This window comes from Dendrobates tinctorius, unplaced genomic scaffold (genome assembly GCF_039654945.1).
Source record: "Dendrobates tinctorius isolate UK_male_01 unplaced genomic scaffold, ASM3965494v1 ptg000331l, whole genome shotgun sequence".
NCBI lineage: Eukaryota > Metazoa > Chordata > Amphibia > Anura > Dendrobatidae > Dendrobates > Dendrobates tinctorius.
The window spans coordinates 2,052,501-2,067,874 of NW_027361997.1; the positions used below are offsets into that span (position 1 = coordinate 2,052,501).

Genomic DNA, 15,374 nt, shown 5'->3' on the forward strand with positions numbered 1-15,374 from the left:
TGTGTGTGTATATATACTGCTGTGTAAATAGGGCTAATGTGTGTGTATATACTGCTGTGTAAATAGGGCTAATGTGTGTGTGTTTATACTGCTGTGTATATAAGGCTAGTGTGTATATATACTGCTGTGTATATAGGGCTAATGTGTGTGAATATACTGCTGTGTAAATAGGGCTAAAGTGTGTGTATATACTGCTGTGTAAATAGGGCTAATGTGTGTGTGTGTATATATATACTGCTGTGTAAATAGGGCTAATGTGTGTGTGTGTGTGTATATATACTGCTGTGTAAATAGGGCTAATGTGTGTGTGTGTGTGTGTATATACTGCTGTGTAAATAGGGCTAATGTGTGTGAATATACTGCTGTGTAAATAGGGCTAGTGTGTGTACCTATCTTGCAGTGTATACATGTATGTGATAATTGGTATTTTATACACAGTGTACATGCATGAGGGGGCATCCCTAACATATTTCCTGCACAGGGGTCCATTGCTGCTTGTGTCGGCCGCTGCTCAGGTTATATGACTGACATCACCTGTTGGAAGCGTAGGTTGTTCAGTATGTGGATGGAGCGACTCCCGCTTCTTCCTGGACTTGACGTCAACTTCGTGCAGTGTATGAAGCAGCTTGAGGCTGGGGGAACAAGATGCGCGGCCAATAACTTGTGCTGGTCACTTGCTCTAGTCACTCCTTGCCTGCGGCCTGTGGATGGATAAGAGCTCAGCTGGTGGGTAGAAATGTATAGGGATGTGTCCATGTAGTGATAACTTGCATATGTACTGCTTCTCTATCATGGGATGTGTCCTAATAGCGATCATAAAATATAATATATATATATGTATTTAGTAAGTACTGCTCCGCTATCATGGGATGGGTCCTGTCGGGCATACAGGCTGTGATCTGCTATTCTTATCCATTATGAGAAACACGTGTCAGCTGCCAGGTTCTTTGTCATCTTTGACTTATCCAATTGCAGAACTGATAACCGAGCGTACACTACACTACAGCATGTGCGTGCACTCTACTATCATGGTGCTGCTATGTGCGTGTGCACATGTATGCTTCAGCAACATACACGATGCCTGTGTAGCGGAGTCTGACCCTGAGTAGGGCAGCAGGATGAGTTGGATTGGGCTATGTGGTGTATATACACCAGCCCCAGCGTCTGCTATCTGATGTAGATGCACCAGCCTCAGGGTCTCCTATGTGATGCATATGCCCCACCATCTGCTATCTGGTGTGTAAACATAAATAACCTCCGCTGCATACTATAAACCGGGTGGTAGCACTAAGTAGTGGTCCACCCAAATACAAAAAGTACATCACGTCCAATATGCACAGTAGGAGAAGAAAGGGAACAAACAGGTGTATACAATAAAAATTTATTTGTTAGTACAAAAGTATTAAAAAGACATGAAAATCCATATCAAGACGCAATCCAGAAAAAAGGCAGAGATACCAGGGCCGGTTGATCCTGCTGTTATATATTGCACAAATCCCAAAGGAAAGTAAAAAAGTGCCAGTGAAACAGATCACTTAATAATCAAGATTCAGGTACCCCAGACAATAACGCCATAACACGGGTTATAAGGATCAAAGTGACCAATACCCAGGGGTAGAGCTTACCAGCAGCAGGACAACGAAGACCCTGGGCCAGGTGGTAGAGTCCCGACGTGTGCGGGGAGGGGGAAAGCGAGCATACGCAGAAGGCCAGGATGGGCGCCCGATCACACTCCAGTCCCCGTGTGTGCGCAGTAACGCTGGATGCCTGCTTCGCATCTGCAGGGACCTGGCGGGCGCATTGCGCATGTGCCGACTTGCTCACCGTGATTGGCCCATTGTTCACCATGTAATGAGTCACATCGGTTCATAAGGTCCTTCATGCACGATTTAAGACATCCCCTTGAGAAAGTGGTGTATCAGACCCACGAAACTTTTCACTGGCACTTTTTTTTACTTTACTTTTGGGATTTGTTAGTATTAGAATTTAGTGTTAGGACCCATAAGCATGAGAACCTTTGGTGCAGGTTACAGTCTCACTTATTTTGGCCAAAATATCAGCTAATACCTCACATTTTTTGTGTTTTTTGCACTTTATTACTCAGGGTGCAGTTGGGCCCATTTGGTCTTGTAAACTGTGGTCCCTGTTCACATGGGATGCATTTTGATAGCGCTGGGCAGCCTGCCTGATCTAATATAAGGGTGTAACTACTAGGCTGTTAACCAGGATGCTGTGCATTGCCATAGTGTGAACAGTGCCGCATATAAGTTTTTATTGTGCATTAATATACCAAGCAACCGCCCCCTCCATATATTGGTAGGCTGCGAGCGGTTGTCTCATTGGTATTTTTGCACCTGTGTTGCCGCCATCTTAACTATATGGGTCCTCTGCATCCTGATAGTGCATTTGTCTAGAGGCCTGGGCAGGTAAGCATCTCTGCTTTTTTGCTGTGTTTTTGAATTATTGGGGGATTTTTAATTCCTCTTTTAGTGCTATTTTAGTGTTAGGGTTTCCACTATTTACCAACTTTGGGGGTCTAATTTCTCCTGTTGCCCTTGGGAAAATAAAAAATAGTGGGCTTAAAAAATCATTTTTGAGGAAAAAAAAATGATTTTTTATTTTCACGGCTCTGCGTTTATAAACTTCTGTGAAGCACTTGGGGGTTCAAAAGTGCTCACCACACATCTAGATAAGCTCTTTGGGGGGTCTAGTTTCCAAAATGGGGTCACTTGTGGGGGGTTTCTACTGTTTAGGCACATCAGGGGCTCTGCAAACGCAACATGACGCCCGCAGACCATTCCATCAAAGTCTGCATCCCAAAATGGTGCTCCTTACCTTCCGAGCTCTCCCATGCGCCCAAACAGTGCTTCCCCCCCACATATGGGGTATTGGCGTACTCAGGACAAATTGCACAACAACTTTTGTGGTCCAATTTCTCCTGTTACCCTTGGGAAATAAAAAATAGCGGGCTAAAAAAATATTTTTGAGGAAAAAAAATGATTTTTTATTTTCACGGCTCTGCATTATAAACTTCTGTGAAGCACTTGAGGGTTCAAAGTGCTCACCACATATCTAGATGAGCTCCTTTGGCGGTCAAGTTTCCAAAATGGGGTCACGTGTGGGGGGTTTCCACTGTTTAGGCACATCAGGGGCTCTTCAAACACGACATGGCGTCCAATCTCAATTCCAGCCAATTCTGCGTTGAAAAAGTCAAATGGTGCTCCTTCTCTTCTGAGCTCTGCCGTGCGCCCAAACAGTGTTTTACCTCCACATATGGGGTATGGGCGTACTCAGGACAAATTGCAAAACAACTTTGGGGGTATAATTTCTCCTGTTACCCTTGTGAAAATAAAAATTTGGGGGCGAAAAGATCATTTTTGTGGAAAAAAAAGATTTTATTTTCACAGCTCTACGTTATAAACTTCTGGGAAGCACTTGGAGGTTCAAAGTGCTCACCACACATCTAGATAAGTTCTTTAAGGGGTCTAGTTTCCAAAATGGGGTCACTTGTTGGGTTTTTTCCTTCCACATTGCTTCAGTTCCTGTGAAGCACATAAGGGGTTAATAAACTTTTTGAATATGGTTTTGAGCACCGTGAGGGGTCTAATTTTTAGAATGGTGTCACTTTTGGGTATTTTGTGTCATGTACACCTCAAAATGACTTTAAATGTGAGGTGATCCCTAAAGAAAAAATGGTTTTGTAAATCTTGTTGTAAAAATTAGAAATTGCTGGTCAACTTTTAATCCTTATAACTGTTAGGCGTCGGGTTCCTGCAGCTGCAAAGCAGGAATCCAGAGCCTTGCATCCAGCGGTCTCCCATTCTCCACCGACCGCTCAGGAGCCTGCACAGCAATCTTGGCGTCCCAGACGCTCTGCTCAGACCAGCTCTGTAGGACTGGTTGTTGCTGCCACCTCTGGGTCAGCAACAGGCTGTCCTGCAGCAAGACACTCCAGAGGCTAAGTCCTCTCATCGCGCTACTGGGCATGCTCACGACACAATCTCTCATTGGAGATCGGGAGTCACGTACTCAGGTCCTTCTCCGGATCTGATTGGTCCATCTCAGAGATCTGGAAGGTCCCGGAAGCGCATGGCTATAAAAGGCCCGCATGGCCGCTCGGCCATGCGCTTAGTATAGACTCTAATTGCTATCTGTGTGAATGATGATGAATGCATGCGAATGACTCATTAAGATCCCCTCCCTCTGATATTACGTGTGTGGATAGGGACTTAGTCATAGAGTCAGCGCCAGTCAGTGGCGCGCTACAGGCCACAGTTCATATCTTACAGCACTAGCGTCCAACAGTGCGCCCCCTCTTGGGCATTGTAGTGTGGCGGCTTGGTCGGTCGCCACGCTGCAGTCATCAGCACTTGTTGACGTCCGTGGTAGCGACGCCGCACACACGGTAGGTCTAGACGGACATTGACCCTGAGTCTTGGGCTTAGTCCTGTGACCGTATACCGTGTGTGCACACCGTTGAGACCTGTGAGGTCAACAGGCTCGGCATTTATGTTTATACCTTACACATCTCTGTGAGATTAACAGAGCTCGCCAGCGCACATCGGGTGACGTATAACCCACGTGTGCTATACCGCCATATAGCGCGTCTGCCATTATATAGCAGCAATTTAACACCTCTGCACGGTGGACCCCGGGCGGCGAACGCACTTTCTGTTATTTAATATTTAGTGCGTTCCGCTATCCCTAACATTATACTAGCGCCAGGGTCTGGCTAGTAATGGCAGATCAGCAGCAACTACTGCAGTACATTCGGCAGCTGGAGGACAGGTTGGTGGCTCTCGAGAGTCCCACCTCAGCTGCGAAGGTTACTGCGGCTGCTGCACAGGCAGTCGCAGAAGCTGACTCTCGTATGCTCACGCCCACGCCTGCACCGACATTATCCCGTCTCCCGTTGCTCGACAAGTTTTCGGGTGACAGCGCCAACTGTAGGGGTTTCGTGAGCCAGTGCTCTATTCAGCTTGAGCTACTGGCCGCACGGTTCCCTACAGAGTGGGCTAAGATGGGGTTTATTGTCTCCCTCCTGTCGGGCAGGGCGTTAGAGTGGGCTACGCCATTGTGGGAGTGTGATGACCCTGTGGTTCTGAGCGCTGATCAGTTTCTCACGTCCTTAAAGCAGGTCTTTTTGGGACCACGGGTCACTCACAACACCTCTCTATAGCTATTAGCTCTAACACAGGGGTCCCTCTCGGTCAGCCATTATGCCGTCCGATTCCAGACACTGGCTTCTGAGCTGGCGTTGCCTGATAAGACACTCGTCCCTGTGTTTTGGACAGGGTTAGCGGAGCATGTCAAAGATACTCTAGCAACCAGAGAGGTCCCCACAAGTCTGGAGGAGTTGATTGCCATTTCCACCCGCATTGATCTCCGGTTTACGGAACGCAGGCTGGAGCGTGCGCAGTCCAGACAAAAGGTTAAGTTGGCTCCCACCCTCTCCGAGCCGCTAGAGATTCCCGCTCAGTAGCTAACACCTTCTGAACTCATGGAGGTGTCTCACGCCGGTCCCAAGCAGCTTCCGGTGCGAAGCTCCACACGCTGTTACCAGTGCCGGCAGTTTGGTCACTTGGCTAACACGTGTCAACTGCGGTTGAAAAAACGATCACGTCCAGTGGTCGTAGGTGGGGGTCTATGTCATATGAAACCTTTCTCCCCCCAAACCGGTATTCCAAGGGACCTTAGATAGCGGGGCTTCCACCTGGGAGGTAGAGGTCACAGTGGATGGCAGAAGGGAACTTTATGTCCTCGGCCTTCGCCCAAAAGCACGCTATTCCGCTGGTGTTACTGTCCCACCTCTTGACCATCAGGGTGGTTAATGGTACACCTTTACCATCTCAGGTTACCCACCAGACAGCACCCCTAAGGCTCTCAATCTCCCATCCCACCGTGAGATTTTGTCCCTGTTTATTTTGCCAGATGGCATCGACCAGATGCTTCTTGGAGTTCCCTGGCTCCGTTGCCATTCTCCTCATATCGATTGGGCTTCGGAGATATACTGGATTGGAGCAAGGACTGTGAGGGAAGGTGCCTGAGGGGCAGTGTTCAAGTAGCCTCCACGGAAGTGCTCGTGGATCTCTCCGCTCTTCCCAGACAATACCACCAGTACACGGACGTCTTCTCTAAAAAATTTGCGGAGACGCTTCCACCGCACCAACCTAATGATTGCCCGATAGACCTATTGCCAGGCACGGAACCTCCTAGAGGTTGCGTGTATCCTCTATCACTCCCCGAGATGGAGGCTATGTCTCAATATATCCGAGAGAACCTGGCAAGAGGTTTTATCAGAAAGTCGGTGTCGCCGGCTGGTGCAGGGTTCTTCGTGCAGAAGAAGAGTGGAGAGTTATGTCCCTGCATTGACTACAGAGTTCTCAACGCCATTACAGTAAAAAACAAATACCCTCTTCCGCTGATCTCTGAGTTGTTTGACAGATTGCGAGGGGCCGGATCTTTACGAAATTGGATCTACGGGGGGTGTACAACCTGATCCGCATTCGCGAAGGAGACGAGTGGAAGACAACCTTTAATACCACGGATGGACACTGAATATCTGGTCATGCCTTTCGGCCTCTGTAATGCGCCTGCTGTCTTCCAGGATTTTGTCAATGTCTTTCGCGATATGCTCTCCACCTCGGTGGTGGTCTATCTGGATGACATTGTCATTTTTTCTCCAGATTTGGCCTCTCACCGGAGAGACGTCTGCAAGGTCTTTGACCGTTTGCGGGCGAATTCTCTCTTCGCCAAGTTGGAGAAGTGCCAGTTTGAGCAGGAGTCCTTGCCGTTTCTGGGCTATATTATCTCGGCCCAGGGGTTGGCTATGGATCCTGCCAAACTGCAGGCGGTAATGGACTGGCAGGAGCCCCATTCTCTCAAAGCGGTGCAGCGTTTTTTGGGGTTCGTTAATTAATACCATCAGTTAATCCCCCACTTCTACACACTGGTAGCTCCTCTGGTTGCCCTCACTAAAAAAGGAGCTAATCCCAAGGTTTCGTCTGAACAGGTCTCCAAGGCCTTCTCGTCTTTGAAAACCCATTTTTCCGGCGCTCCCATCCTACATCGTCCCGATGTGGATAAACCTTTTATCCTCGAGGTGGATGCCTTTCGAGCTTCTAAGGAAAGAATGAGGGCGTCCACCGACACACATCGGCGCCCCGCTCCAACCTTTTCCCCTGGCGACTTGGTGTGGCTTTCTGACCGAAATATCAAGCTGCGGGCCGAGTCCACCAAGTTTGCGCCACGATACATTGGTCCCTTCAAAGTCCTTGAGCGGATCAGCTCGGTGGTCTACCGCCTGGCTCTTCCACCACACTTGGCAATCTGTGACGTCTTCCACGTGTCCCTTCAAAAGCCTGTTCACATGGCACGGTTCTCCGAGTCATCTGCCGGGACATCAGACTTGTCTTCAGATGAGTTTGAGGTCAACGCCATTGTGGGATGCAGGATTGTGCGTGGCAAAAAATTTTATTTTGTGGACTGGAAGGGTCATGGTCCAGAGGCCTGGACCTGGGAGCCAGTGGAGAACATCCACGCCCTGCTCCTGATCGCGGCTTTTGAGCGTAGCGAGGCGGCCCTAGAAGGGGGGGTAATGTTAGGCGTCGGGTTCCTGCCACTGCACAGCAGGAATCCAGAGCCTTGCATCCAGTGGTCTCCCATTCTCCACCGACCGCACAGGAGCCTGCACGGCAATCTCGGTGTCCCAGACGCTCTGCTCATACCAGCTCTGTAGAACTGGTTGATGCTGCCACCTCTGGGTCAGCAATAGCAACATAGGCTGTCCTGCAGCAAGACACTCCAGAGGCTAAGTCCTCTCATCGCGCTACTGGGCATGCTCACGAGACTATCTCTCATTGGAAATCGGGAGTCACGTGCCCTTCTCTGGATCTGATTGGTCCATCTCAGAGATCTGGAAGGTCCCTGAAGCGCATGGCTATAAAAGGCCCACATGGCCGCTCGGCCATGTGCTAGTATAGACTCTAATTGCTATCTGTGTGGATGATGATGAATGCATGTGCCTGCGAATGACTCATTAAGATCCCCTCCCTCTGATATTACGTGTGTGGATAGGGACTTAGTCATAGAGTCAGCGCCAGTCAGTGGTGCGCTACAGGGCACAGTTCACATCTTGCTGCACTAGCGTCTGACAGTGCACCCCCTCTTGGGCATTGTCGTGTGGCGGCTGGGTCGGTCGCCGCACTGCAGTCAGCAGTACTTGTTGGTGTCTGCGGTAGCGACGCCGCACGCACGGTAGGTCTAGACGGACATTGACCCTGAGTCTTGGGCCTAGTCCTGTGACCGTATACCGTGTGTGCACACCGCTGAGACCTGTGAGGTCAACAGGCTCGGCATTTATGTTTATACCTTAGGCGTCTCTGTGAGATTAATAGAGTTCGCCAGCGCACATCGGGTGACGTATAACCCGCGTGTGCTATACCGCCATATAGTGCGTCTGCCATTGTATAGCAGCAGTTTAACACCTCTGCACGGTGGACCCCGGGCGGCAAACACACTTTCTGTTATTTAATATTTAGTGCGTTCCGCCGTCCCTAACAATAACTTCCTAACAAAAAAAAATTTTGTTTCCAAAATTGTGCTGATGTAAAGTAGACATGTATGAAATGTTATTTATTAAGAAATTTGTGTGGCATATCTCTCTGATTTAAGGGCATAAAAGTTTAAAGTTTGAAAATTGCAAAATTTTAAAAATTTTCGCCATATTTCCATTGTTTTCATAAATAAACGCAAGTTATATCGCAGAATTTTACCACTAACATGAAGTACAATATGTCACGAAAAAAACCTCAGGAATCAGCAGGATTCGTTAGTGTTCCAGAGTTATAACCTCATAAAGTGACAGTGGTCAGAATTGTAAAAATTGACCTGGTCATTAAGCTGCAAAATGGCTCTGTCACTAAGGGGTTAAATATATAGTGTAGAACTGTGTATTCAGTTTATAGTAAGGTGCTGTATGTGTATGGTATATAGCAGAGGTCTCAAACACGTGGCCTGCATGCTGCCCCTGAGGCAGGCATTTGCAGTCCGCGGTGCACCACATGTCTCACTCCCTGAGGCAGGGGGAAGGGCGCGCATTCAGGGGCGCGCAATGTCTGTTCTGTGTGCACACACTGCACAGGACCTGGGATGAGGTCACAGGAGGGGGAGGAGTCATGGGTCACATGATCAGGGGCCTCAGTGTATGCAGGACGCTGCTGTCTGTGCTGGTTGTCATGGTGCTGGATGAAGGTAAGGTTGTGTGGGGTCAGGAGGGGTTTACAGGGTGGATGTAGCAGAGCCATGTGTGTACGGAGTGGTGCCGTGTGTGTACAAAGTGTATGGAGTGGAGCCATGTGTGTATGAGGTGTACGGAGAGGAGCCATGTGTGTACAATGTGTATGGAGCGGAACCGCGTGTGTACGAGGTGTGCGGAGCGGAGCCGCAGGTGTACGAAGGGTGCGGAGCGGAGCCGCAGGTGTACGAAGGGTGCGGAGCGGAGCCGCAGGTGTACGAAGGGTGCGGAGCGGAGCCGCAGGTGTACGAAGGGTGCGGAGCGGAGCCGCAGGTGTACGAAGGGTGCGGAGCGGAGCCGCAGGTGTACGAAGGGTGCGGAGCGGAGCCGCAGGTGTACGAAGGGTGCGGAGCGGAGCCGCAGGTGTACGAAGGGTGCGGAGCGGAGCCGCAGGTGTACGAAGGGTGCGGAGCGGAGCCGCAGGTGTACGAAGGGTGCGGAGCGGAGCCGCAGGTGTACGAAGGGTGCGGAGCGGAGCCGCAGGTGTACGAAGGGTGCGGAGCCGCAGGTGTACGAAGGGTGCGGAGCGGAGCCGCAGGTGTACGAGGTGTATTAAGTTTGAAAGGAATGCAGCCCGCCAGCTCAAATTTTTTTTTTTTTTTATGTCCAGCCCATTTACTCTGCCGAGTTTGAGACCTCTGGTATATAGTGTTGAATCCACACTATACATAATGTACACAGGCATACAGTAGCTCTACAATATACAGTATATACACAACTCCATACTGTATTCTGTAATACAGAATATAGTACGGAACTTTGCATGGTGTGAACTCCCAAAACATATCATATACACAGTCACAGCTCCACATTAAATAATATATACCGTACACAGTTCCACTGTATATACTACAATATAGTCCACATATTAGTTTCTCCTGTCCTGGATACTGGGTGTAATTCTCAGTATCTGTGTTTATTCTTTGTATATAATCTGTTTTAATGGGGTGAGGACGTTTTGGTACGTGGGCTGCTGGGGTTTGTGTGCCAGGGCTGATTTTCAGTCCCAGTCCGGCCCTGCCCATAATCCTGTAGCATGTAGGGTCCTCTCCCCTCTGTATTTGTATGTAACTCCACATGTACAGCACCATGGAATCAATGGTGCTATATAAATAAATAATAATAATAATTTGGTCCCTAAAAAAAAAAATTTTGGAGAAATCGCTGGTCAGCTTTCTAACTTCCTAACCAAAAAAAAATGATGTTTCAAGAATTATTCTGCTGTAAAGTAGACATGTGGAAAATGTTACCGTATTTATTGTCTATTTTGTGTAACATATCTCTCTGATTTAAGGGCATAAGAATTAAAAGTTTGAAAATTATTACATTTTCACCAATTTTCTGACATTTTCACGAATAAACCCAAGTCGTAACAAAATGTTTTTTTTTTTTTACAACTAACAAGAAGTACAATATGACCTGAAAATACAATCTCAGAATCGGTGGGATCCATTGAAGCGTTCCAGGCTTATTACCTCATAAAGTGACAGTGGTAAGATTTAAAAAACAATAAATAAAAAATAAATTTGTATTCGCCTAGAAAAATCATGTGGCCAAAAAGTTCAGCGCAAAGAGATATTAATTGTGGTTTATCCACTTGTGGATTTGATTGCAGTTTTTGATGCCGGTTTGACTGTCGGAATACCTCTTTTGCATGAAGTCATATTCATTGGGGTCCCTTATATGCCTTTTATATCTTCTACTAGCTGAAGAGCCCGGCGCTGCCTGGGCATAGTAACTAACTGTGGATAGTTATAGCAAATTATAATTATCCTCCATCCCATAGTCCCTGCCCATATACCCATCATACCTATCCTCCATCCCATAGTCCCATGCCCATATATCCTTCATACATATTCTCCTTCCCATAGTCCCATGCCCATATACCCAACACACATCCTCCATCCCATAGTCCCATGCCCATATAACCATCATACATATTCTCCATCCCATAGTCCCGTGCCCATATATCCATCACACATCCTCCATCCCATAGTCCAGTGCCCATATACCCATCACACATCCTCCATCCCACAGTCCCGTGCCCATATACCCATCATACATATCTGCCATCCCATAGTCCCGTGCCCACATACCCATCACACATCCTCCATCCCATAGTCCCATGCCCATATAACCATCATACATATTCTCCATCCCATAGTCCCGTGCCCATATATCCATCACACATCCTCCATCCCATAGTCCAGTGCCCATATACCCATCACACATCCTCCATCCCATAGTCCCGTGCCCATATACCCGTCATACATATCCTCCATCCCATAGTCCCGTGCCCACATACCCATCATACATATCCACCATCCCATAGTCCCGTGCCCATATACCCATCATACATATCCGCCATCCCATAGTCCCGTGCCCACATACCCATCATACATATCCGCCATCCCATAGTCCCGTGCCCATATACCCATCACACATCCTCCATCCCATAGGCAACCATTATCATAATGAGCGGCGGGGCTTGCAACCTATGATGACATCAGCGTCGCCATGGCAACCATTGTGACATCATAATGAGGGGCGGGGCTTGATACACACACTTTTTCCCCATTATGTAGATAGGGGCTAAATTGTTTGGTGAATTGGAACGTGCGGGGTTAAAATTTCGCCTCACAACATAGCTTAGGACGCTCTCGGTGTCCAGACGTGTGACTGTAGCAGCGACGGTGCGGATTCCAATCCTGGACACACACACATACATACATACATACATACATACATACACACATACACACACACACACACACACACACACACACACACTTGAGCTTTATATATTAGATTTATCTATCTCTTTTAATTGTAACTTTTTTTTTGCTACCTAAATTTTCCTTTTATGTAAATCGCCACCAAAGATCCGGTCTTCACATGTGATTTTTCCATATCCGTATCTTCCTTCTGAGCATGCTCAGTTCAGACAGCTGATAACTGCCGTCAGCATGCTGTAGTGGTGTGCCTGTCTCCTGAGCATGCTCACTGGGGTGTTCTCAGCCTGTGGTTACTGAGCATGCACGAGATTTGGGTAATCTCACGAGACTTTGGGCGGGGGCTTAAGCAGCAGGACTGTAATGGCGTGCCTAGCTGGGCAGGAGAGCTTGCTTGTGGCAAAATGTAAGTGTATTTCCTACTGATACTGGTGAATTGTGTCTCCTCCTTTGTGCTTTTGTTCATGCATTCTTTGCCAAGTGTGTGCTTTGTTATATATGTCCAGCATCGGGGGAAGTGAAGAGGGGAGGAAGAGTAAATATAGGATGTCTTCAAATTGTAGGCAGCCATTACCTGATACATAGGAATCTAATGTGTGTGTGATTTGTGCACTTCTGCTAAGGATGAATCTGTTTTTTTTACAAGGGTTAAATCGGAGCAACTGACACATTTCAGGAACTCATTCATTCCTGTAAAACCAGACGGGTTAATAAAGCACCTAACCCCGCTGCCGGCTCTGATTCATCTCCGAGGGTGACGTTTCTGAATCTGATGATTCAGATAATTATGCCGGATCTCCAAGCCACGATCATGGCCATGCGAGGTCTCCCTGAACTGTGCAGTGGGATTGTTGCAATCTTGAAAGGAAATCCGATTAGCCCATGAGATTTAGATTTCAATAAATATTTTGGAGTTTCATGAATCGCCACCCTACTTTACATGAAAACACACCTGTTCTGTACGACCCTCACATAGTAGAGTAGGGATAGCCAGGATTGGGTTCTGTACCTGGTATGAGGGATAAGTGCATTGTAACAAATCGGAGAATATCAATCCTCCTCTAATAATTGATGTGCCAGGTTGACACGGCCATAGATGTTTTTACCGTGTGCTACTAAAGCTTCATTTATGACCTGATCAGTGGAAAGGGCATGCTGAGAGTTTTCGTTTCACAAGCCAGAAAGAAATGCAAACTTGCAAACATCGCATGCAAATCCAGTACACATGAAACCCAATCTGAGGCAGAATACACCATGCAAGTCAGTGCCTCACTGGTGGTGTCATCTGTGGTTGGAATCTATATCCTTCTCTTCTCCATCTGGTTTAGACCTTCATGACTTATTTCGGCTCCGTCTCACCTCTTCAGATTTCGGCTCTTCACATATCTTCTGTACAAGGACAGATCCACACCCCGTGCCTCCTGTGATGGTACAAGCTGTTCCTTCTGTTGCCCGAAATAAATATGAATCTGAAATGAAAAATACTCAGTAACCCCTAAAAAGAATTATAATATACACTGTGCCTCAAAAGTAAATTTACAATATGCACCGTACCCCTAAAATTAATAATTTCCAGTGCCCTATAATTATAATGTATGTAATGCCGGATTAATAAATATTATAGCCCAGAAATGAGCTATAATGTACCCTGTGCCTCTAAAATGACTAGGTACATTCCTTGCTCCCTCATCATAACGTTATAAACTGTAATACACACTGCGCCCCCAGAAAATATTTGTACTACACATGGAGCTTCCTAAGCAAATCTCTCAAATATACAGTGTCCCCAATAATGCATTCTAATGCAGACTGTGCCCTCCCAGCAATTAGTTATGTACACTTATGGCCCCCTTAGAAATTCCTTGCCATAATCGCATAGATCACAGCAATTCTTTGCAACATATTTCACACCCTCACCCCCCAAAACTCTTTATATAGTATGTGACCATATCTCCAAGCAATGGAACAGAATATACACTGCTTCACCATCCGTCTTAATACTGCCCAATCCATGGGACATCGGACACTAGTGCAGCAATAGGCCCTCTGACCTGTAACAAAAAGCACAGCATTTCTGTTGTGATTTCATGGTAAAATCAGACTTTGTTCGGGGACAGTGTGGACAAGATGCAGTTATTTTGTGATCAAAATCCACTAAAAATCTAGGGCTTAATTCAAGTGTAAAGGGTCTTTACCAACACTGCATCCGTTTTAACAGAGCTCAGACTGAAGGACATTGATTTAGCACTGTATCTGGACCTCTCGGTGACGAAAGACTCCGAAGATTTGCTCCCATCTGTAGATATACTTGATATTTCTACAGAACCATGGGTTCTTGGTAGAGTTGAGCGACTTTGGTCGGATCGGGTTTCGTGAAACCCGAATGAAACAAAATAAGTTTCAGATGAAACTCGTCCGACTAGAGCAAAACAAAGTCGGAGTTTCGTCCGAAACCCGATTCCAATGCAAGTCAATGGGAAATAAAAGTCGGACGAAACTCCGACTTTTTTTGCTCTAGTCGGACGAGTTTCATCTGAAACTTATTTTGTTTCATTCGGGTTTCACGAAACCCGATCCGACCAAAGTCGCTCAACTCTAGTTCTTGGTAAACAAAGAAAAATCTCCTTCTACAAACAACATAGGTTTCAGGATCTCATTATCTACCTTATGCTGTTCTTAAGCCCCCGTCACACATAGCGATCTCGCTAGCGAGATCGCTGCTGAGTCACAAGTTTTGTGACGCAACAGCGATCTCACCAGTGAGATCGCTCTGTATGACAGCTATCAGCGACCGGCCCCCCTGCCGGTATCGCTGATCGTTGTTGGAAAGCCCTGGACATTTTTTTGATCGCTGGTCTCCCGCTGGCCAGCACGCATCGCTGTGTGTGACAGGCAGGAGACCAGTGATCAGCGCGCTGGTAACTAGGGTAAACGCAGGGTTTCTAAGCAGCAGGCTGTGCTTAGAAACCCTCTGTGTACCTTAGTTACCAGCGCGCTGATGCAGGAAGCTGGTAACCAAGGTACACATCGGGTTTCTAAGTGACGCGCGCTGCTTAGAAACTCGATGTGTACCTTAATTACCAGCTCCCAGCATCAGCGCGCTGGTAACTAACGTACACAGCGACGCCGCGCGCTCGGCGTCCTCGCTGGTGCTGATGGCTGGTGAAGCTGCCTGTTTGACAGCTCACCAGCGATCATGTAGCGACACACCAGCGATCCTGACAAGTTGATATCGTTGTCGGGATCGCTGGTGAGTCACTATGTGTGACGGGGCCCTTAGATTAAAGGTACTGTCACACTTAGCGATGCACCAGCGATCCCGACCAGCGATATGACTCGGTGAGGAT

At 47.4% G+C, this 15,374-nt stretch overlaps 1 protein-coding gene across 5 annotated transcripts in view; it reads left to right on the forward strand.

Moving 5' to 3' along the window:
• LOC141074240 (uncharacterized) overlaps positions 1–15,374 on the forward strand; it is a 64,941-nt gene that overhangs the window by 17,386 nt on the left and 32,181 nt on the right. The window contains exons 1-2 of one of the 5 annotated variants that reach the window (XM_073561843.1): positions 9,210–9,252; positions 10,701–10,787. The exons of 1 other annotated variant lie outside the window; for it this stretch is intronic. The gene's annotated coding sequence lies outside the window, so the exon portion shown is untranslated. Of the gene's footprint in view, positions 1–9,209; positions 9,253–10,700; positions 10,788–12,283; positions 12,434–15,374 lie in introns of those variants that run through there. 3 more of the 5 variants (XM_073561842.1, XM_073561844.1, XM_073561840.1) reach the window with 3 other exon arrangements.